The sequence below is a fragment of the Nicotiana tabacum genome, chromosome 23 (assembly GCF_000715075.1).
Source record: "Nicotiana tabacum cultivar K326 chromosome 23, ASM71507v2, whole genome shotgun sequence".
Classification (NCBI taxonomy): domain Eukaryota; kingdom Viridiplantae; phylum Streptophyta; class Magnoliopsida; order Solanales; family Solanaceae; genus Nicotiana; species Nicotiana tabacum.
The window spans coordinates 61,556,088-61,574,323 of NC_134102.1; positions in this window are offsets into that span (position 1 = coordinate 61,556,088).

Genomic DNA, 18,236 nt, shown 5'->3' on the forward strand with positions numbered 1-18,236 from the left:
CTGCCTTAACGTTGTCATTGTGGTTGCATGAGGTTTATTCTGTGCTGTTATTATTATTGATACACATGCGGTGGTATAATGTCTGGGTGTTGAAATGCATGCTGTGAGATAAGGTGGGCTTGAAACGCGTGGCTAGTAGGGAAACTACTAGAAGCCATGCGGTGTGATAAGGTGGGCTAAAACGCGGGATGCTATTTCGGGAAAAATGATTTTCAAAAACTAAATATAAAGGCTCCCGCGGTGATATAAGGAAAGTTTCTGATTCATTTTATGATTTGAGACTACGAGGCGGTACATCAGTAGGGCTTTTGTTGTCATTTCCCCATTCTTTTGTACTTGTGTTTGATTGTTGTCTCCTTAGCATACTATTAATGGTCTTCCTCCGTGTTACACTATTTGCTTAGTTCTATGTCGCTAATCTTGTTGTGCTAGTTGTTGCTTCAAACTTCATTGCTGCCTTTATTACACTGTACATTTCGTGGTGATCATTTCTCATGTGCCATTGTCTCTACTCTTATTTGTTGACTTGGATTATGGTAGAACACTTGCACAAGCATACACGTAGTTAAATCACCTATATCGGTTTTAGAAGATGAATCCTTACGTCATCGACTATTATACGTACTCTTGTCTACTTGCCTTCTGTGTGAGGAATGTTCTATTGGCATGTGAGTCTTTCATGCGGTTATGCATTGTAATGTGGGCACAAGATGCCAAGTGATTAGGGTTCATGAATTGGGACCCGTGAGCTGTGATTTATGAGGTTCGGTACGTCCTGGAATTGCTTGAATAGATCTTGTGTGAAAGCGGTTGTTCTTATTGAGTTGGTGGTGGTTTTCCTTTATTTGGTTTCACCGGACATAGACTGTGATCAACTTGCTACACAACATTATTACCTGATTGCTTCCTGTTAAACATTGATGTTACTTGTATCATTGCAAGTATTGTTTTGTATTCCTTATCCTGCTTAGCTTTATATTAATATTGTTTCTCTGTTAGTTCACCTTCACACTTGTTCAGCTTGTTTAGTCTAGTAGGTGTCTTGACTGTCCCTCGTTACTACTCCACCAAGGTTAGTCTTGATACTTACTGGGTACCGCTGTGGTGTACTCATACTATGCTTTTGCACATTTTTGTGCAGATCCAGGTGCCTCGGTTGTTGTGGATTAGCTGAATGGTCAAGCATTATTGTGGAGACTCAAGGTAAACCTGTCGTCATGTTCGCAGGCTGAGTCTGAGTCACCTACGATACTTTATTTGTACTGTTTAATTCTATTCCGAACAGTTATATTTAGGGATTTTCTAGCAAATTTAGTAGAGCTTATGTGTTGGATTTGTACTACTGGTACTCTAATTTTTGTTCCGCGATCGCGATGTGTTAGCCATTTTCACCATAATTTGAGTTGTAGACCTTGGATTTGAGCGATTCTTCGTGGGTTTTTCAAGAACGTCACTGGGGTAAGTGTTCTTCACTTGGAATTCATTATGTTTCATGGTTCCATCTTTATTTTTATCATTAAATGAGTGGTTTGAGTTGAGGAAAATGGGGAATGTTGTAAAAAACTTTTAAAATGTAAAATGATGATTTAAGGGACGAATTCGTATCGGAATGGGTGTTAGGGTTTTGTGAATTTTATCGGTTTCCGAGGTGCGGGCCCGGGGATTGACTTTTGGGTTGACTTTTTAGTTTTAGTTAAAGATTGAAGCTTTGTTGTCCAGAATTGTCTTCTATGAGTTTTATTTATGATTTGAAGTTATTTTGGCTAGATTTGAGCCGTCCGGATATTGTTTCGCTCGAGAATGTCATTTTAGAGTAACGGTCTAGCTTCTTCGAGGTAAGTATCTTGCCTAACTTTGTGTGGGGGAACTACCCCTTAGGATTAGAGTCATTTGTGCTAATTGTATCATGTGAAGGCCGTGTATGCGAGGTGACGAGTACGTGCTCAGGCTCATTTGTGGAAATTTGACTGTTTAGGGCTCTTAGGTTCTTATGTCCATTAAATATGAAGTTGTTTTGTCATGTTAAATTCCCTATTTACTAAATTCACCCTTACGTGTCTTATTTGGAATTAATTGCTTCATGTTTTACCCTTATTGCCGATTAAAGTCTTATGTGCCTTAATTGAAGTTGTTGCCTCTTTTATTGCCATGCTATCCTTTCCGTAATTATTTATCTTTAATTGAATTTATTATTATCTTTTCCATAATCCGCTTATCCTTAATTGAATTTGTTGTATATCTTCCTTAATTGCCCAACCCTAAATGAAGTTTTGTTATCCCTTATCATTGTTGACTTATCCTTATTTGGAATCATTGATTCATGTTATCCCTCGTATTATTGAATTGTACTTTGGTGGAATCATTGCTACACATTATCTCTTCCTTGTTGAGCTATTCTTGTTGAAACCATTATGCCCTGTTGTGTCTTTCATTGTTAGCTCGTTCCTCCATTTCTTTGTGTTTTGAAGTTCCTGAGTAGATTTACTTGCCGTATTCTCGTATTATTATCGTTGTTGATGTTGTATTCAGTGTTGTTGAACCGAGGGATAGGCGTGGTTTTGATATTGAAACTATTTTGAGGAAATGTTGTGGCATGTGGGCACATATTGTGAAAGTCATTTATTTGAGTTGTTATGTTTTGGCATACGTGTTATTGTAGAGATAATTGTTATGTTGTTTGCACGAGGTTTCTGCCTTGCTGTTGTTATTGTGGTTGCACGAGGTTTATTTCGTGCTGTTGTTATTATTGATATGCATGCGGTGGTATAAGGCCTGGGTGTTGAAACGCATGCGGTGAGATAAGGTGGGCTTGAAACGCATGGCTAGTAGGGGAACTACTAAAAGCCATGCGGTGTGATAAGGTGGGCTAAAACGCGGGATGCTATTTTAGGAAAAAGATTTTCAAAAACTAAATATAAAGGCTCCCGCGGTGATATATGAAAAGTTTGTGATTTATTTTATGATTTGAGACTACGAGGCAGTACCTCGCTAGGGCTTTTGTTGTCATTTCCCCATACTTTTGTACTTTTCTTTGATTGTTGTCTCCCTTAGCATACTATTAATTGTCTTCCTCCGTGTTGCACTATTTTCTTAGTTATATGTAGCTAATCTTGTTGTGCTAGTCGTTGCTTCTAACTTCATTGCTGCCTTTATTACACTGTACATTTCGTGGTGGTCGTTTCTTATGTGCCATTCATTGTCTCTACTCTTATTTGTTGACTTGGAGTGTGGTAGAACACTTGCACAAGCATACACGTAGTTAAATCACCCATATCGGTTTTAGAAGATGAATCTTGACGCCCTCAACCATTATACGTACTCTTGTCTACTTGCCTTCTGTGTGAGGAATGTTCTATTGACACGTGAGTCCTCCGTGTGGTTATGCATTGTAATGTAGGCACAAGATGCCAAGTGATTAGGGTTCATGAATTGGGACCCGTGAGTTGTGATTTATGAGGTTCGGTACCTCGTGGAAATGCTTGAACAGATCTGGTGTGAAAGCGGTTGTTCTTATTGAGTTGTTGTCGGTTTTCCTTTATTTGATTTCACCGGACTTAGACTGTGATCAGCTTACTCTACAGCATTATTACCTGACTGCTTCCTGTTAAACATTGATGTTACTTGTGAATCATTGCAAGTATTGTTTTGTATTTCTTATCTCGCTTAGCTTTATATTAATATTGTTTCTCTGTTAGTTCACCTTCACACTTGTTCAGGTTGTTTAGTCTGGCAGGTGTCTTGACTGTCCCTCGTCACTACTCCACCGAGGTTAGTCTTGATACTTACTGGGTACCGCTGTGGTGTACTCATACTATGCTTCTGCACATTTTTCTGCAGATCCAGGTGGCTCGGTTATTGTGGATTACTAGCTGACTGGTCAAGTATTGCCATGGAGACTCAAGGTAAACCTGTCGTCATGTTTGCAGGCCGAGTCAGAGTCACCTATGATACTTTATTTGTACTGTTTAGGGATTTTCTAGCAAACTTAGTAGAGCTTATGACTTGTACTACCGGTTTTGGGATTGGAGTTGTGTATAAAGATTTCTATTTCCTATTTATCAATTGATGGTTGAACTCTTCTATTAATTCAGTAAGTGTTAGGCTTACCTAGTCGTAGAGACTATGTGCCATCACGACATCCTACGAAGGGAAACTAGGGCTGTGACATTATCTTACTTGTTGCACTTACTTATGTTATATCCGATTTTGTGAGTCCTTTGGCTATTCTTGCATTAATGATATGTCAAGATTTGTGAATATGATATGTTTGTTGTTCTCTGTTTGTACTAGTAGTTCTTTGGTGTTTTATACATTTTAGTAACCTTTTGTGTTTGGATTACGGAATTGGTTATGTTGCATTTTTTATGATAGTGAACTGATATTGGGAACGGGTTGCACGCCACAACAGTATGAAAATTAATTGATAATGGGAGCGGGTTGCGTGCCACAAAAGTTATTGATATGATAATGGGATCGGTTTGCACGCCGTAAAAGATATTAAACTGATATTGGGTTCGGGTTGTGCGCCGCAACGGGTATTATAGCGAATGTCTTATGATAGCCTCATCACTACTTCATTGAGGTTAGGATCGACACTTACGAAGTACATGGGATCGATTGTACTCATACTACACTTCTCCACTTCTTGTGCAGATCTCGATGTTGGTCCTAGCGGTGCATAGAGGAGATTGTTCGGATCAAGGTTATCAAGGAGACTTGAGGTAGATTTGCATGGCGTTCCCTGTCCCTGAAGTCCTTTTCTATCTTGTTTTACTGTTTATCTTGTTTTGAATAGTTTTATTTCATTTCTGACTATATTTGTAGTATTCTAGTCACTTATGTACTTGTGATTCTGGATTTTTGGGATTAGTATAGACAATATTACTTATGGATTTATTTTATGTATTTCATAGAATTTCAGTTGTTAATTATTAACACTTTGCTTTTCAATTGTTAAAACTGGTTAATTCTTTAGCTAATGTTGGCTTGCCTAGCAAGTGGATGTTAGGCGCCATCACGGCCTCATGGTTGGGATTTCGGGTCGTGACAAGTTGGTATTAGAGGACTAGGTTGCCTAGGTCCCACAAGTCATGAGCAAGCTCAGTAGAGTCTCGAGGATCGGTACCGAGAGGTTTGTACTTATCTTATAGAGTCTATAAGGATTTAGGAAAATTTCATTTCTTCCTTTCTCTATCATCTGACTTTATTGTATCACTAAAGTTTAAATTATTCTTCTCTTAATCTCTCGCAGATGGTGAGGATACGTACGACATCCACAGATGATCAAGAGCTGCAGCCCCAGGTTGCAGCCACTAGCAGGGGGTAGAGGCCGGGACTAAGGTAGAGCTCAGCCTAGCACATGCAACAACTCCTATTGCAGAGCCTCAGATCGAGCAAGAGGAGGAGATCCCTGTTCTGGCCATTCCAGTCGGACCAACTCAGGTCCTAAAGGGGTTCATTACTACCCTCGTGCTTCAGGATGCCCTAGTTTATCCGGTTGGCCTTATGGAGAGTGTGGCCCAGGCCGGAGTATTTCCTATGGCACCAGCCATCTATCAGGCTGAGGGAGGAGCCTAGACTCCCACTACTCACACTCCAGAGTAGATGGCTCATGGATATCAGACTCCAGCAACTCTACCAGTTGTGGCAGCTCAGCCTATTATTACTACACAGCCCGGGGAGAGGCCCGTGATGTCAGCTGAGGGGCTGCATAGGATGGACAGGTTTACCAAGTTGGTTCCCCCTCAGTTCAGTGGTTTACCTTCTGAGGACCCCCAGTATTTCTTAGACCGTTGCCATGAGATGTTGCGCAACATGGGCATAGTGAAGACTAATGGAGCTGATTTCATAGTGTTTCTGATGACTGGTTCTGCCAAGAGATTATGGCATGAGTATGTTCGGGGTAGGCCAGCACTCATATATATTCTTGTACAAGTTCATCCCCTTCACTTAGAGAGAGGACTTCCGCAGTCAATTTTAGCGCCTCTAGTAGGCTAGCATGACCGTTACTTAGTATGAGACCAGATTTGTGGATCTGTAATGCCATGGAGCTATCATGATCCCTACTGATAGGGAGAGGGTGAGGAGATTTATAAATGGCCTTACTTATGGCATCAGGCTACATATGGCCAGAGAGACCGATGATGATATTTCTTTTACACGGGTTGTGGAGATTGCTAGGCGGATTGAGAGGATTCGCCGCCAGGGTAGAGAGACGGTATTTGAGAAGTGGCCTCATCATTTCAATGGTTTCAATGATGCCTCATCTGGAGGCAGGGGTTCATTTGGTGTAGGCCATCCTTTTAGGCTGGTTGAGTTAGCACTACATGTGTCTTATGATCTTTTAGATGGTCACGGTGCGTATGGGTCTCGTTCTGAACAGCCAGTATTCAGTGCACCTTCAGCTCCTATTAGTGCACCGAAGCTACAGAGTTACTACGACGGTCATTCTGGTAATCAGGGATAGTCTCAGACTCAGCAATTGCACCAGCCGAGGGGTTGTTTTGAGTGCGGTGACACAAGTCATATCAGGAGGTACTGTTCTAGATTGAGGAGCAACATGCCATATCATGGTACTCGTGCCATGATTCTAGCACCGGTTGCTCCACCATCCGCTAAGCCAGCTAGAGGCAGGGGTCAGGTAGCTAGAGGTAGAGGTCAGACAACTAAAGGTGGAGGCCAGTCAGTGAGGGGTCGTTCGAGACGTGGAGGTTAGATTGGTGGGGCTCAGCCCCATTTCTATGCATTAGCTAAACTAGAGGTAGAGTCATCTGATGCGGTCATCATAAGTATTATTCCGATTTACCATAGAGATGCATCAGTTCTATTTGATCCGTGTTCACTTATTCGTATGTGTCATCCTATTTTGCTTCATATTGGGATATGCCTCGTGATTGTTTGATTGCTCCTATTTATGTGTCATCCGGTTATGTGTGAGTTCCCAGAGGTGTTTCCTATAGACTAGTCGGGCATGTGATGCAATAGGGATATCGACTTATGCATTGACTTGGTTCCGGGCACTCAGCCCATTTCTATTCCACCATATCGTATGGCCCCAGTTGAGTTGAAAGAATTGCAGGAGAACTTGCAAGATTTGGTTGAGACGGGGTTCATTAGACTTAGTATCTCGCCTTGGGGTGCACCAGTGTTATTTGTAAAGAAGAAAGATGGATCGATAAGGATGTGCATAGATTATTGGCAGTTGAACAAGGTCACTATCAAGAACAAGTATTCGTTGCCGAGGATTGATGATTAATTTGACCAGCTTCAGGGTGCCAAGGTGTTTTCCAAGATTGATTTGAGGTGGGGCTACCATCAGGTGAAGATTAGGTCATCAGATGTCCCTAAGACAGCTTTTCGGACTCAGTATGGTCACTACGTGTTCTTGGTGATGTCATTTGGCTTGACTAATGCCCCAACATCCTTTATTGATTTGATGAATAGGGTGTTGAAGCCTTATTTGGATTCCTTCATGATTGTCTTTATTGATGATATTTTTGTTCACTCCCACATTTGAGAGGAGTATGAGCAGCATGTGCAGATGGTATTTTAGACTCTGAGGGATCATCAATTATATGCCAAGTTTTTGAAGTGCGAGTTTTTGTTAGACTCGGTTGTCTTTTTGGGCCACGTTGTATCTTCCGAGGGCATCAAGGTGGATCCTAAGAAGATTGAGGCAGTTCAGAACTGGCCTAGACTTACTTCAGCTTCTTGGGTTTGACAGGTTATTATTGCCAGTTCATGGAGAGGTTTTCATCTATCTCAGCCCCAATGACCAAGTCGACCCAGAAGGGTGCTCTTTTTAGATGGTCCGACGAGTGTGAGGTGACCTTATAGAAGCTCAAGACCGCATTGACTACAACCCTAGTATTGGTCTGACCTACAGGTTCAGGATCTTACACCGTGTACTGTGATGGATTGCGTATTGGGCTTGGTGCGATATTGATGCAGGACTATAGGGTGATTGCCTATGCGTGTCGGCATTTGAAGGTTCATGAGAAGAATTACCCTGTGCATGATTTAGAGTTGGCATCCATTGTACACGCGCTCCCCGAGGTCGGGGCATGACAAACTTGGTATCAAAGCCTAAGGTTTTAAAGTGTCCTAGGATATCTCGGAGCCATGTCTAGCCGAGTCCTTATTATCGGTGTATTGTCGACCATATCTATAATTAGGAGGCTACTTGGGCATTTAGGAATGATACCCTTCTTTGATGTTCTCGATCGTGCGATAAAGCTGATTGTAAGATTGTTCCCCCTTTAACTCGAACATTGCTCTAACTTTCAGTACATGGCACCTAGGAAGAAGGCAAAATCTAGTCAAGGAGCCAATGTCACCCCAGGAATGGCAGATGATTCTATATTTGATGATGCGGGTGAGCACCCGAGGGGTGAGGATATTCCCCCAATTACTACACCGCCTGAATCTACTATTCATGCTCAGACTCCATCAGTTTCTACACCTACTGAGGGTGCAACGGTCCCTCCAACTAATATTCCAGTTCCATCTCCAGCCCCAGCTTCCGGTCCCAGTGTTTCTGATGGGGATCTTAGGGGATCCATACACATGTTGACTCAGATAGTGGCCTCTCAGGCCTAGAGATCAAATGTTGCACCCACTTCTTCTAGTCAGCCTAGGGATTCCGCTAGTTCCAAGGTGATTAGGTTTTTCCAGTTGGATCCTCTAGCGTTCACAGGTACTGATCCTGAGGAGGATCTCCAGGACTTCATTGATGAGATGCACAGGACTCTCCGAGTTATGCGTGTGTCACGACCCAAACCAATGGGCCGCGACGGGCACCCGGTACCTTACTCAACCGAGTACCAACATAACATATATTTTCGTATCATACTATCATAGATAACTGAGCCGTAGAGGCTGCCATGAGATAAGTAGAATACAACATGAAATACCAACTTATACATAAGACATACGGGCCTATAAGACCAAAATAACCACTCATACACTGAACACAGGCCGACAAGGCCTTACAATCTTTTACGTACATGACATCTGTCTACAAGCCTCTAAGAATACATAATTGTCATAAAGGTCGGGACAGAGCTCCGCCATACCGAACAATACACGTCTAAATCATACTGACCAAACAAGCAACTCCAGAGCAAACAGAGCGCACCAACACCTTCCGTTGAGCTGATAGCCTACTTGGAGGACTCTCGACCTGTCTATTGGGAACTGCGGGCATGAAACGCAGTGTCCCCAGGAAAAAGGGACATCAGTACAAATAATGTACCGAGTATGTAAGGAATGAAAATCAGTAAATAATAGGCATGAGAGAAACATAGAGCAAAAGACTCGACTTGTATGTCTGAATAGCTCGGTGAATCATTAATATTTACAATATCATGCATATGCGTATAAATGTCATACCATGCTTAGGTATATGCGTTCATAACATCATCAAGTCTCTAAGGGCATCCCATCATATCATCTCGGCCACTGTGGGCAAACCATCAGCGTATACCAGCTGATCAGGTGGTGGTGCGTATATAACGCCATAACCTTTTCCCATATCCCATATACATATAACGCCATATCCCATATACATATAATACGTTAATAAGATTTCTCGGAATGTCATAAAATCAATATGCCTTTCGGATAAACTTTATCAAATACGTATTTTTCTGAGACCCATGAACAGAAGATATAATAATAATAATTCACATGGGGAATCAAGAATATAGACACCCCTAGTACTTCTATGAATAGAGTCATTTATGGAAATTGTATATTTGCTCATTTCGTTTGTATCGTATTGATCATTCTAAAAAGAAAGAAGGGACAGCCTTAACACACCTGAACCGATTCTCTTGATAATCTCTCTAACACACATTAATTGCGGCAAATCACGTAACGGCAGATCGAAGTAGGGAAAAAATCCGTATGATATTCTTGAGAAAGATTGTACTGTACTCCCTTAGAATTGCAATTCCCGTTGCTATTATGTAATATAATCTCGTATAAATTTTTTCATGTTGCCAATCTATCTTACTTTGTGAATTTGATCATAATTTTATAAGACTTTCTTTCAAGCTTCATCCGTATATTTGTAGTTGAAATTTTCACAAAGTCATAGGCCTTCTTACTTTGAATTTAGAGAAGCCTTCGTAAGATTATGAGATAAGAATCATAATCTTAAGATTTCATCTTTCAACTCAAATATGAGTTAAAGTGTAGATAACATCATCTAACAAATATCCGTAACTTTAGTATCACCTTAATGAGATAAGGAGTCTATTAAGTTTGTTGGTTTTGTGGGCCCCACTTCATGGCTTAGTCTTGCCCAAAGATCCCTTGTTATGCCACCTAATTACATGAAATAAGAGTCAAAATTTTGGCTTGGATGAAGACCTCAATTGCTGCCATGTCAGGAAGCTTACTAACCTTATCCAAAGATTATAATTAATTAGCTAATCTCCCACCAAAAATCATTAAATACCCAATTATCCACATAATTAAGAATTATCTCAAATTACATAAAATACTACTCACTTTTAACATACCTTATGCATCTCATTATCATGGTCATGTGGTACCTTGTATGGTACTAGTCCATAAATACCAGGGATTATAGCTCGGGCCATATTTTATCTCAAAACGACAAACTTCGACGAAACTTATTTTCTTCGATATGCTTTACCCTCTCGCCTTCACGAACTTGTTTGAAATAGCATAATACTTAAAATCTCCAAATAATCTTGTCCTTGAACTAATGTCAATTATCTTACGACAAATTCAACGTACAATACTACAGGGTGTAACATTATCGTAATATAATACTGCGGAGCGTAACATTGATGTAATACTGTAGGGCGTAACATTGACATAATATTGTGGGGCGTAACAGCGTGCTACTGAGACGAAGGGAGTGGATTTGGCCTCCTACCGCCTGAAAGGGGTGGCCTATTCTTGGTTTGAGACGTGGGAGGAGTTCCGTAAGGAGGAGAGCCCTCCGACGAGGTGGAGTGAGTTCACCAATGCCTTTATGGATCATTTCTTGCCTACCGAGACTAAGACGGCCCGTGTCACTGAGTTTGAAAGCCTGAAGAAGGGTAGCATGAAAATGGTAGCCTATATAGAGTTCGCGCGCCTGTCCAAGTATGCTATTCACATGTTGCCCACTATGGAGGCTAGAGTGCGCAGTTTTGTACAAGGCACTAGCCCCTTGGTTATTAATGAGGCTGCGACGACTGCCTTGAATTCTGATATGAACTATGGGAAGATGGTGGCATTTTCTCAAGCACAGAGACCCGCAAATTGAAGAATAGGATTGAGCGAGAGGGTAGCACTAAGGCCCGGTCTGCACGCAACTTTGGTGGTTCTTCTGGTGGTGGTGGTGGTGGTGGTAGGTCGGCATTTAGGGGAGGGTCATCAGGGCCATCTCAGTCATTCGCTCAGTCTTCAATGAGTGCACAACCATCAAGGCCCAGTCAACAGCAGTGGAGTTGTGTCAGGCCCAGTCAGGGCAACAGGGGACCCCACCAGTAGGGTCGGCCTGGAAAGAGATTCCAGCAGCAGTGGAGGCCCCCATGCCCTAAGTGTGGGAGGATGCAGTTTGGGGTCTGCTTCATGGACCTACCTTTATGCTACAAGTGCGGTATGAGGGGTCACATTTAGAGGGATTGTTGCTTGTCCTGCCAGATCATGGGCAGGGGTACAACACAACCAGATAGTTCTGCAGCTACTTCATTCGCAGCTCCTCTTCCAGCTCAAGGCACTCCCATGCCCACAGGGCATGGTGCAGCTAGGGGTGGTACCCAGAACTCAAGAGGGCCTAGCAGATTTTATGCTATAAAGAGGTATCGGGATTAAGAGGCTTCTCCAGATGTTGTCACAAGTATATTGACTGTCCAATCCATGATGTATATGATCTTATTGATCCCAGTTCAACTTTGTCATGTCACTCCTTATGTTGCTATGGAATTTGGGATAGAATCGGAACAACTTCATGAGTTGTTCTCTGTATCTACTCTAGTTGGCGAGTCTATTGTGGCTGCGTGGGTTTATAGGGATTATGTTGTCACGGTGCATGGTCGGGACACCATGGCTGATATTATTGAATTGGGGATGGTTGATTTTGATGTAATAATGGGGATAGATTGGCTTTATTCATGTTTCGCTAATCTTGATTGTTGAACTAGAATCGTTAGGTTTGAATTTCTAAATGAGTCAGTGATTGAATGGAAGGGGGATGATGTGGTGCAGAAGGGTATGTTTATTTCTTACCTTAAAGCCACGAAGATGATTAACAAGGCGTGTATCTACCATTTGGTCCAGGTTACAGACACCGATGCTGAGGCACCTACACTTGAGTCTGTGCCTGTTGTGAATGAATTTTTGGGGGTCTTTCTAGATGAGCTCCCTGGGATCCCACCAGACAGGGAGATTGATTTTGGGATTGATGTGATGCCAGGCACGCAGCCTATATCTATTCCACCTTACAGAATGGCACCGACAAAATTGAAGGAGCTAAAGGAACAATTGAAGGATTTGTTAGAGAAGGGCTTCATCCGGCCGAGTGTGTCGCCTTGGGGCGCACCTCTCCTTTTTTGTAAGGAATAAAGATGGGTCACTGAGAATGTGTATTGACTATTGGCAGCTCAACAAGGTCACGATCAAGAATAAGTACTCACTGCCAAGGATAGATGACTTGTTTGACCAATTGCAGGGTGCTAAGTACTTCTCCAAGATCGATTTAAGATCCGGGTATCACCAATTGAAGATCAGGGAGCAAGATATTCTGAAAACAGCTTTCAGGACCCGGTATGGGCACTTTGAATTTTTGGTAAATGTCCTTTGGGCTAACAAATGCCCCGATAGCTTTCATGGATCTTATGAATCGAGTCTTCAAGCCTTTTCTTGACTCCATTGTGATAGTGTTCATTGACGATATTTTGGTATATTCGCGCAACCGAGAGGACCATGCCGGTCATCTCAGGGCAGTTTTGCAGACCCTGTATCGGCACCGCTTGAATCTATCACGTTCTTGGGTCATGTTGTCTCTAGAGAAGGAATTAAGGTTGATCCTCAGAAGATTTCAGTGGTGAAGAATTGGCCTAGACCTACTACCCCAACAGAGATTCCTAGTTTCTTGGGCTTAGTTGGATATTACAGGAAGTTTGTGTGAGGGGTTCTATACTCTTGCCTCTCCGTTGACTAAATTGACGCAGAAGGAAGTTAAGTTCCAATGGTTAGATACTTGTGAAACGAGCTTTCAGGAGTTGAAATCGAGATTGATTACGCACTAGTGTTGACCCTACCAGAAGGTACACATGGGTTTGTGGTATATTGTGATGCTTCAAGAATCGGACTTGGGTGTGTATTAATGCAACATGGCAAGGTGATAGCTTATGCTTCTAGGCAACTCAAGAATCATGAAAAGAACTATCCAACACATGACTTAGAGCTTGGGCGGTGGTATTTGCATTGAAGGTTTGGCGTCATTATCTGTATGGGGTCCATGTGGATATATTCACGGACCATAAGAGCCTTCAGTACATTTTCAATCAGAATGAATTGAATCTGAGGCAGAAAAGATGGCTTGAGTTACTCAAGGATTATGACATCGATATTCTGTATCATCCGGGGAAGGCTACTGTTGTAGCAGATGCTCTTAGCCAGACATCTATGGGCAGTTTGGCTCACTTGGAGGCATATCAAAGGCCATTAGCCAAGGAGGTTCATCAGTTTGCTAGTTTGGGAGTTCGTTTTGTGGATTCTAGTGAAGGAGGAGTGATTGTGCAAAATAGGGTTGAATCATTGCTTGTTGTGAATGTTAAGGAAAGGCAGTACAACGACCAATTGTTGGGAGAATTGAAGGAGGGGATTCATAAACATAAGACCATGGCCTTTTCTCTTGGCATGGATGATGGTACACTAAGGTACCAAGGGCGACTATGCGTTCCAAATGTGGATGGCCTCCGGGAAAGAATCATGACCGAGACTCACACATCTAGGTATTCCGTGCACCTGGTCTCTACAAAGTTGTATCATGATCATAAGGAAGTCTACTGGTGGAATGATATGAAGAGGAATGTAGCGAACTTTGTGGCGAGATGTTCAAATTGTCAATAAGTAAAGGTCGAACACCAACGGCCCGGTGGGTTGGCACAGAACATAGAAATTCTAATGTGAAAGTGGGAAATGATCAATATGGACTTTGTGGTGCGACTACCTCGCATGCCTCGTAAGTATGACTCGATTTGGGTGATTGTGGATCGACTCACAAAATCAGCTCACTTCTTACCTGTTAAGGCTACTGACACAGCAGAACAATATGCTCAGTTGTATATCAAGGAAATAGTCAGGGTGCATGGCACTCTAGTTTCTATTATCTCAGACCGAGGAGCATAGTTCACAACTAACTTTTGGAAGATATTTCAGCAAGGTTTGGGTATTCAGGTGATTCTTAGTACAACCTTTCACCCGCAGACTGACGGGCAGGAAGAGCGGACTATTCAGTTGAGGATATGTTGCGCGCTTGTGTTCTTGACTTCAAGGGTAGCCGGGATGATAATTTTTCACTCGTAGAATTTGCCTACAACAATAGTTATCATGATATTATTCAGATGGCATCGTTTGAGGCTTTATATGGTAGGAAATGTAGATCTCCCATTGGGTGGTTTGAGATTGGGGAAGCGGAATTGATAGGACTAGACCTTGTGCATCAGGTTTTGATTAAGGATCGGTTGGAAACTGCTCAAAGTTGTCAAAAGTCCTATTCAGATGTGCATCACAGGGATTTGGAGTTCAAAGAGGATGCTTGGGTATTCTTGATGGTTTCCCCCATGAAGGGTATAATGCGGTATGGTAAGAAAGGGAAGTTGAGTCTAAGGTATGTTGGACCGTACAAAATCATTCAGAGGGTTGGTCAGGTGGCTTACAAGCTTGAACTACCTCCAGAGATGTCTTTAGTGCACCCAGTGTTTCACGTATCCATATTTATGGCATTGATGCCGGTGTTGTTTCCAAATTGGTTTACACCGTTGTGTTGTGGTTATGTTGTTAGGATTGGTTTTTTGGGATTCTCTAACAGGTGGATAGGCCCAACTACAAGGGAAACTCTGCCGAAATATTTGGGAATTTGGGGAGTTAGTCAAAATTTTGAATTGGTGGTGTGTGAAATAACAATCTGGTCATAATGAATGTTAATGCTAGATTAATACCCTCATTCGGGGACAAATGTTCTTAAGCGGGGAGGATGTAAGGCCCCGTGAAATTTCACCTAGAACCCGAGGTTTTGTGGTGCCTAGGTAAGCTAATGTGTTTGAGGATTGTAGAAATTCTTCGCACCTCCAAGCTCGTTGTGGTACGGACTTTTGGGGTTGCTTGGTATGTCGAGGATTTAAAGGAAAACATTTGCAGAACATGGCAGTTCTATAGTCCACTATGCGACCGCAAAACCAGTTTGTGGGCCGCAGATCGTCTGCGGAATGAAGCAGAAAGATTTGCCAATTTTGAGGACCATTATGTGGCCCATTATACGGCCGCATAACTGTTATGCGGGCTGCAGATCCCATCGTAGATCCCACATTAGAAATTTCAGAAGGAGGTTCTGCAGTCTATTATGCGACCGCAAAATTGGTCTGCGGACCGCAGACCTATCGCAATGTGAAGCAGAAATGCTGGAAGGCCATTATGTGGTCCATTTTGCAGATCGGAGAAGCGTTATGCGGTCGCATATGCGACCGCAGATCTGCATCGGGGCTTCTTTTTTTCCAATTTTATAACTCGACCCCCATTACATTTATCTAGCCTGAGGGTTCATTTTTGGGGGATTACCTAACATTTTAGAGAGAGGAGAGATCTATTCTAGAGAGAGGAAAGGGAGGACTAAGGATTTCACTACTCTACTTTGATCAAACCTTGGAATTTCATCAAAAGGAACTTGTTAGGGCTTCAAAAAGGTAAGAATTTCTTCCCCGAAATTCTTCAATTTCGGGTTTGGGTTGATTATGGATGATGAGGGTAGATTTATCACATGCATGAGCTAATAGAGACTGCGGGGAAGTTGTTGAACCATCTTGGGTGGTTTTGTTCTTGAATTAGTTGAGGGAAAGTTGGGACATTAGTGTAGCAACTCTTGCCATACGAATTCCTCTAATCATGCTTGTGATTCTCCCCTCTTTTATAGATTAACATCGTTAGAAGTGTCGGGATGTTGTTGTTACACCAAGGAAAGCTATTTCGAGGTATGAAGGCTAAACTCTTCTTCTAGTATCAGAATTCTCGCATCCTTGCAAAACTCCATCATGTGTTGTCGAACTTGAAACACTATTGAGGTGGGATGTTCAAGCTAGTAAATTGATTCCCAAATTGCATAACCTGTCTGAACCATCATGTGTTAAAGATTTCTATTGTGACTTAATTATGTTATAACCCTTTTGGGAAGAAAACCTTGTATGAAATCAATGTGATCAAGAACTTATTTCTTATATGATGAAATCTTATGAACTCATATTTTTGTTAAGGCCAAAGGTGCCAAAGGGATTGATTCGAAGGGAAATCTTTTGTACAAACTATTATCGTTTTGAGAATCCAAGTTGTGGCTACACCTCCACCCGCATACATTGGGGTAAGGCGGCAGGGTCGCTTTGTGTAGAGTTGTGGTATTGTGATTACACCTCCACCCGCATGCATTGGGGTGAGGCGGCAGGGCCGCTTTGTGTCAAGTAATGGTATTGTGTCAAGTTGGGATAAAGGTGGTTGCAGAGGATCCCTAACTTGAAATTTTTAAATGTTATTGGAAGTTCTTAATAAATTTGTTTTGACTTTAATGGCTACCTAAGCCCTATAATTGTTACCATGTTTCATCATATTCATGTTATATTTCCAAATCCATGAATAGGTGTTTTGGTTTTCATACTAGTACTATTCGACATGTACTAACGTCCCTGTTGCCGGGGGCACTGCATCTTTAATGGATATAGGTAGTTCCACAGCGGCAGGCATTAACCAGTGATTGCAGTACACTCTCTTACCAGCTGACTTGGTGAGCCCCACTTCATTTCGGGGTCGTGCATCTTTTTTTCCGTGTGTATTATGTTTTGAGGTATAGTCGGAGTCTTGCTCCGACACTATCATTGTGCTCTTTTGTATCTATTAGAGGCTCTGTAGATATAGTGTGGGTTGTGTATTGGTGTTGGGAAAGTCAAGCTAGTAATGTGGTATGTGTATCACATGTTTCACTTCAAACTATGAAAGTGTTTGTATTTTGAGACTTACAAATGTAGTAACTAATGCTAATGGAGTTGGGGTTGTTTATGAAATCATCTTAGTGTTTAATTCATAGAATATATCTCCTCTTTATTCACATTTGAGTTGGGTAGAAGGAAATCTAACTTGCTTGCTCAGCCAGATTATCTCGATCAAGCGCCGGTCGCGCTTCCCGAGGTCGGGGTGTGACATTTAACTTTTCTGTAAATGACCTCAAATTCATTTGATGGTTCCAATATGTTCTTAAGGGGAGTTTGGACTTAGGTGTATATTCGGATTTGGATTTGGAGGTTACTAGAATGTGTTGGGTCCAATTGTCGAGAGTTGGCAATTTAAAGGTTTGGAGAGTTTATTGGTTTTACTTGTAGTTGACTTTGATGATATTGGACTCGGATTGTTATTTCGGTACTTGGAGTAGGTTCGTCTTGTTGTTTGATACTTGTGTGCAGAATTTGGTTGCTTTTCGAGATGGTTAGGCATGAATCAGACGCCTGGCTAGACTTTGGAGGTTCTTGAACTTAAGAGAGGTTTAACTTGTGATTTAATCTTTGATTCGTTGATGTGATGCTATCGTAGGTGTTTGGAGGCCTTGGATTGGTCCAGGTACTTTTAGTGGACTTGTTGGTGTGATTGGATGGGTTCTCGGGGGGGGGGGGGGGGAGGGGGTTGGGTGTGTCTCAGATTGATTCCGGGTTAGGTTGGCGAATACTAGAATTGCTGGTTGTTTGGGATCTGGTGCAATCGCACTTGTGGCCTAGTGCATCGCACCTGTAAAGCCACATGTGCATGGGTTTGGTTCTCAGAAGAGGCTTTGGATATGGCTCAGGTGGATCACATCTGTGTCGAAGTTGCATATGCCGCTTGTGCGAAGGTATGTGCACAGTAGTGCGTACGTAGATGAGGGTGTGTTCCGCAGAAGCGGTGTGTCAGCTCGTTTAGTGGATCTTGCATCTATGAGGGTTTTTCTGTGGATGCAATGTCATAGAAGCGGCCAATTT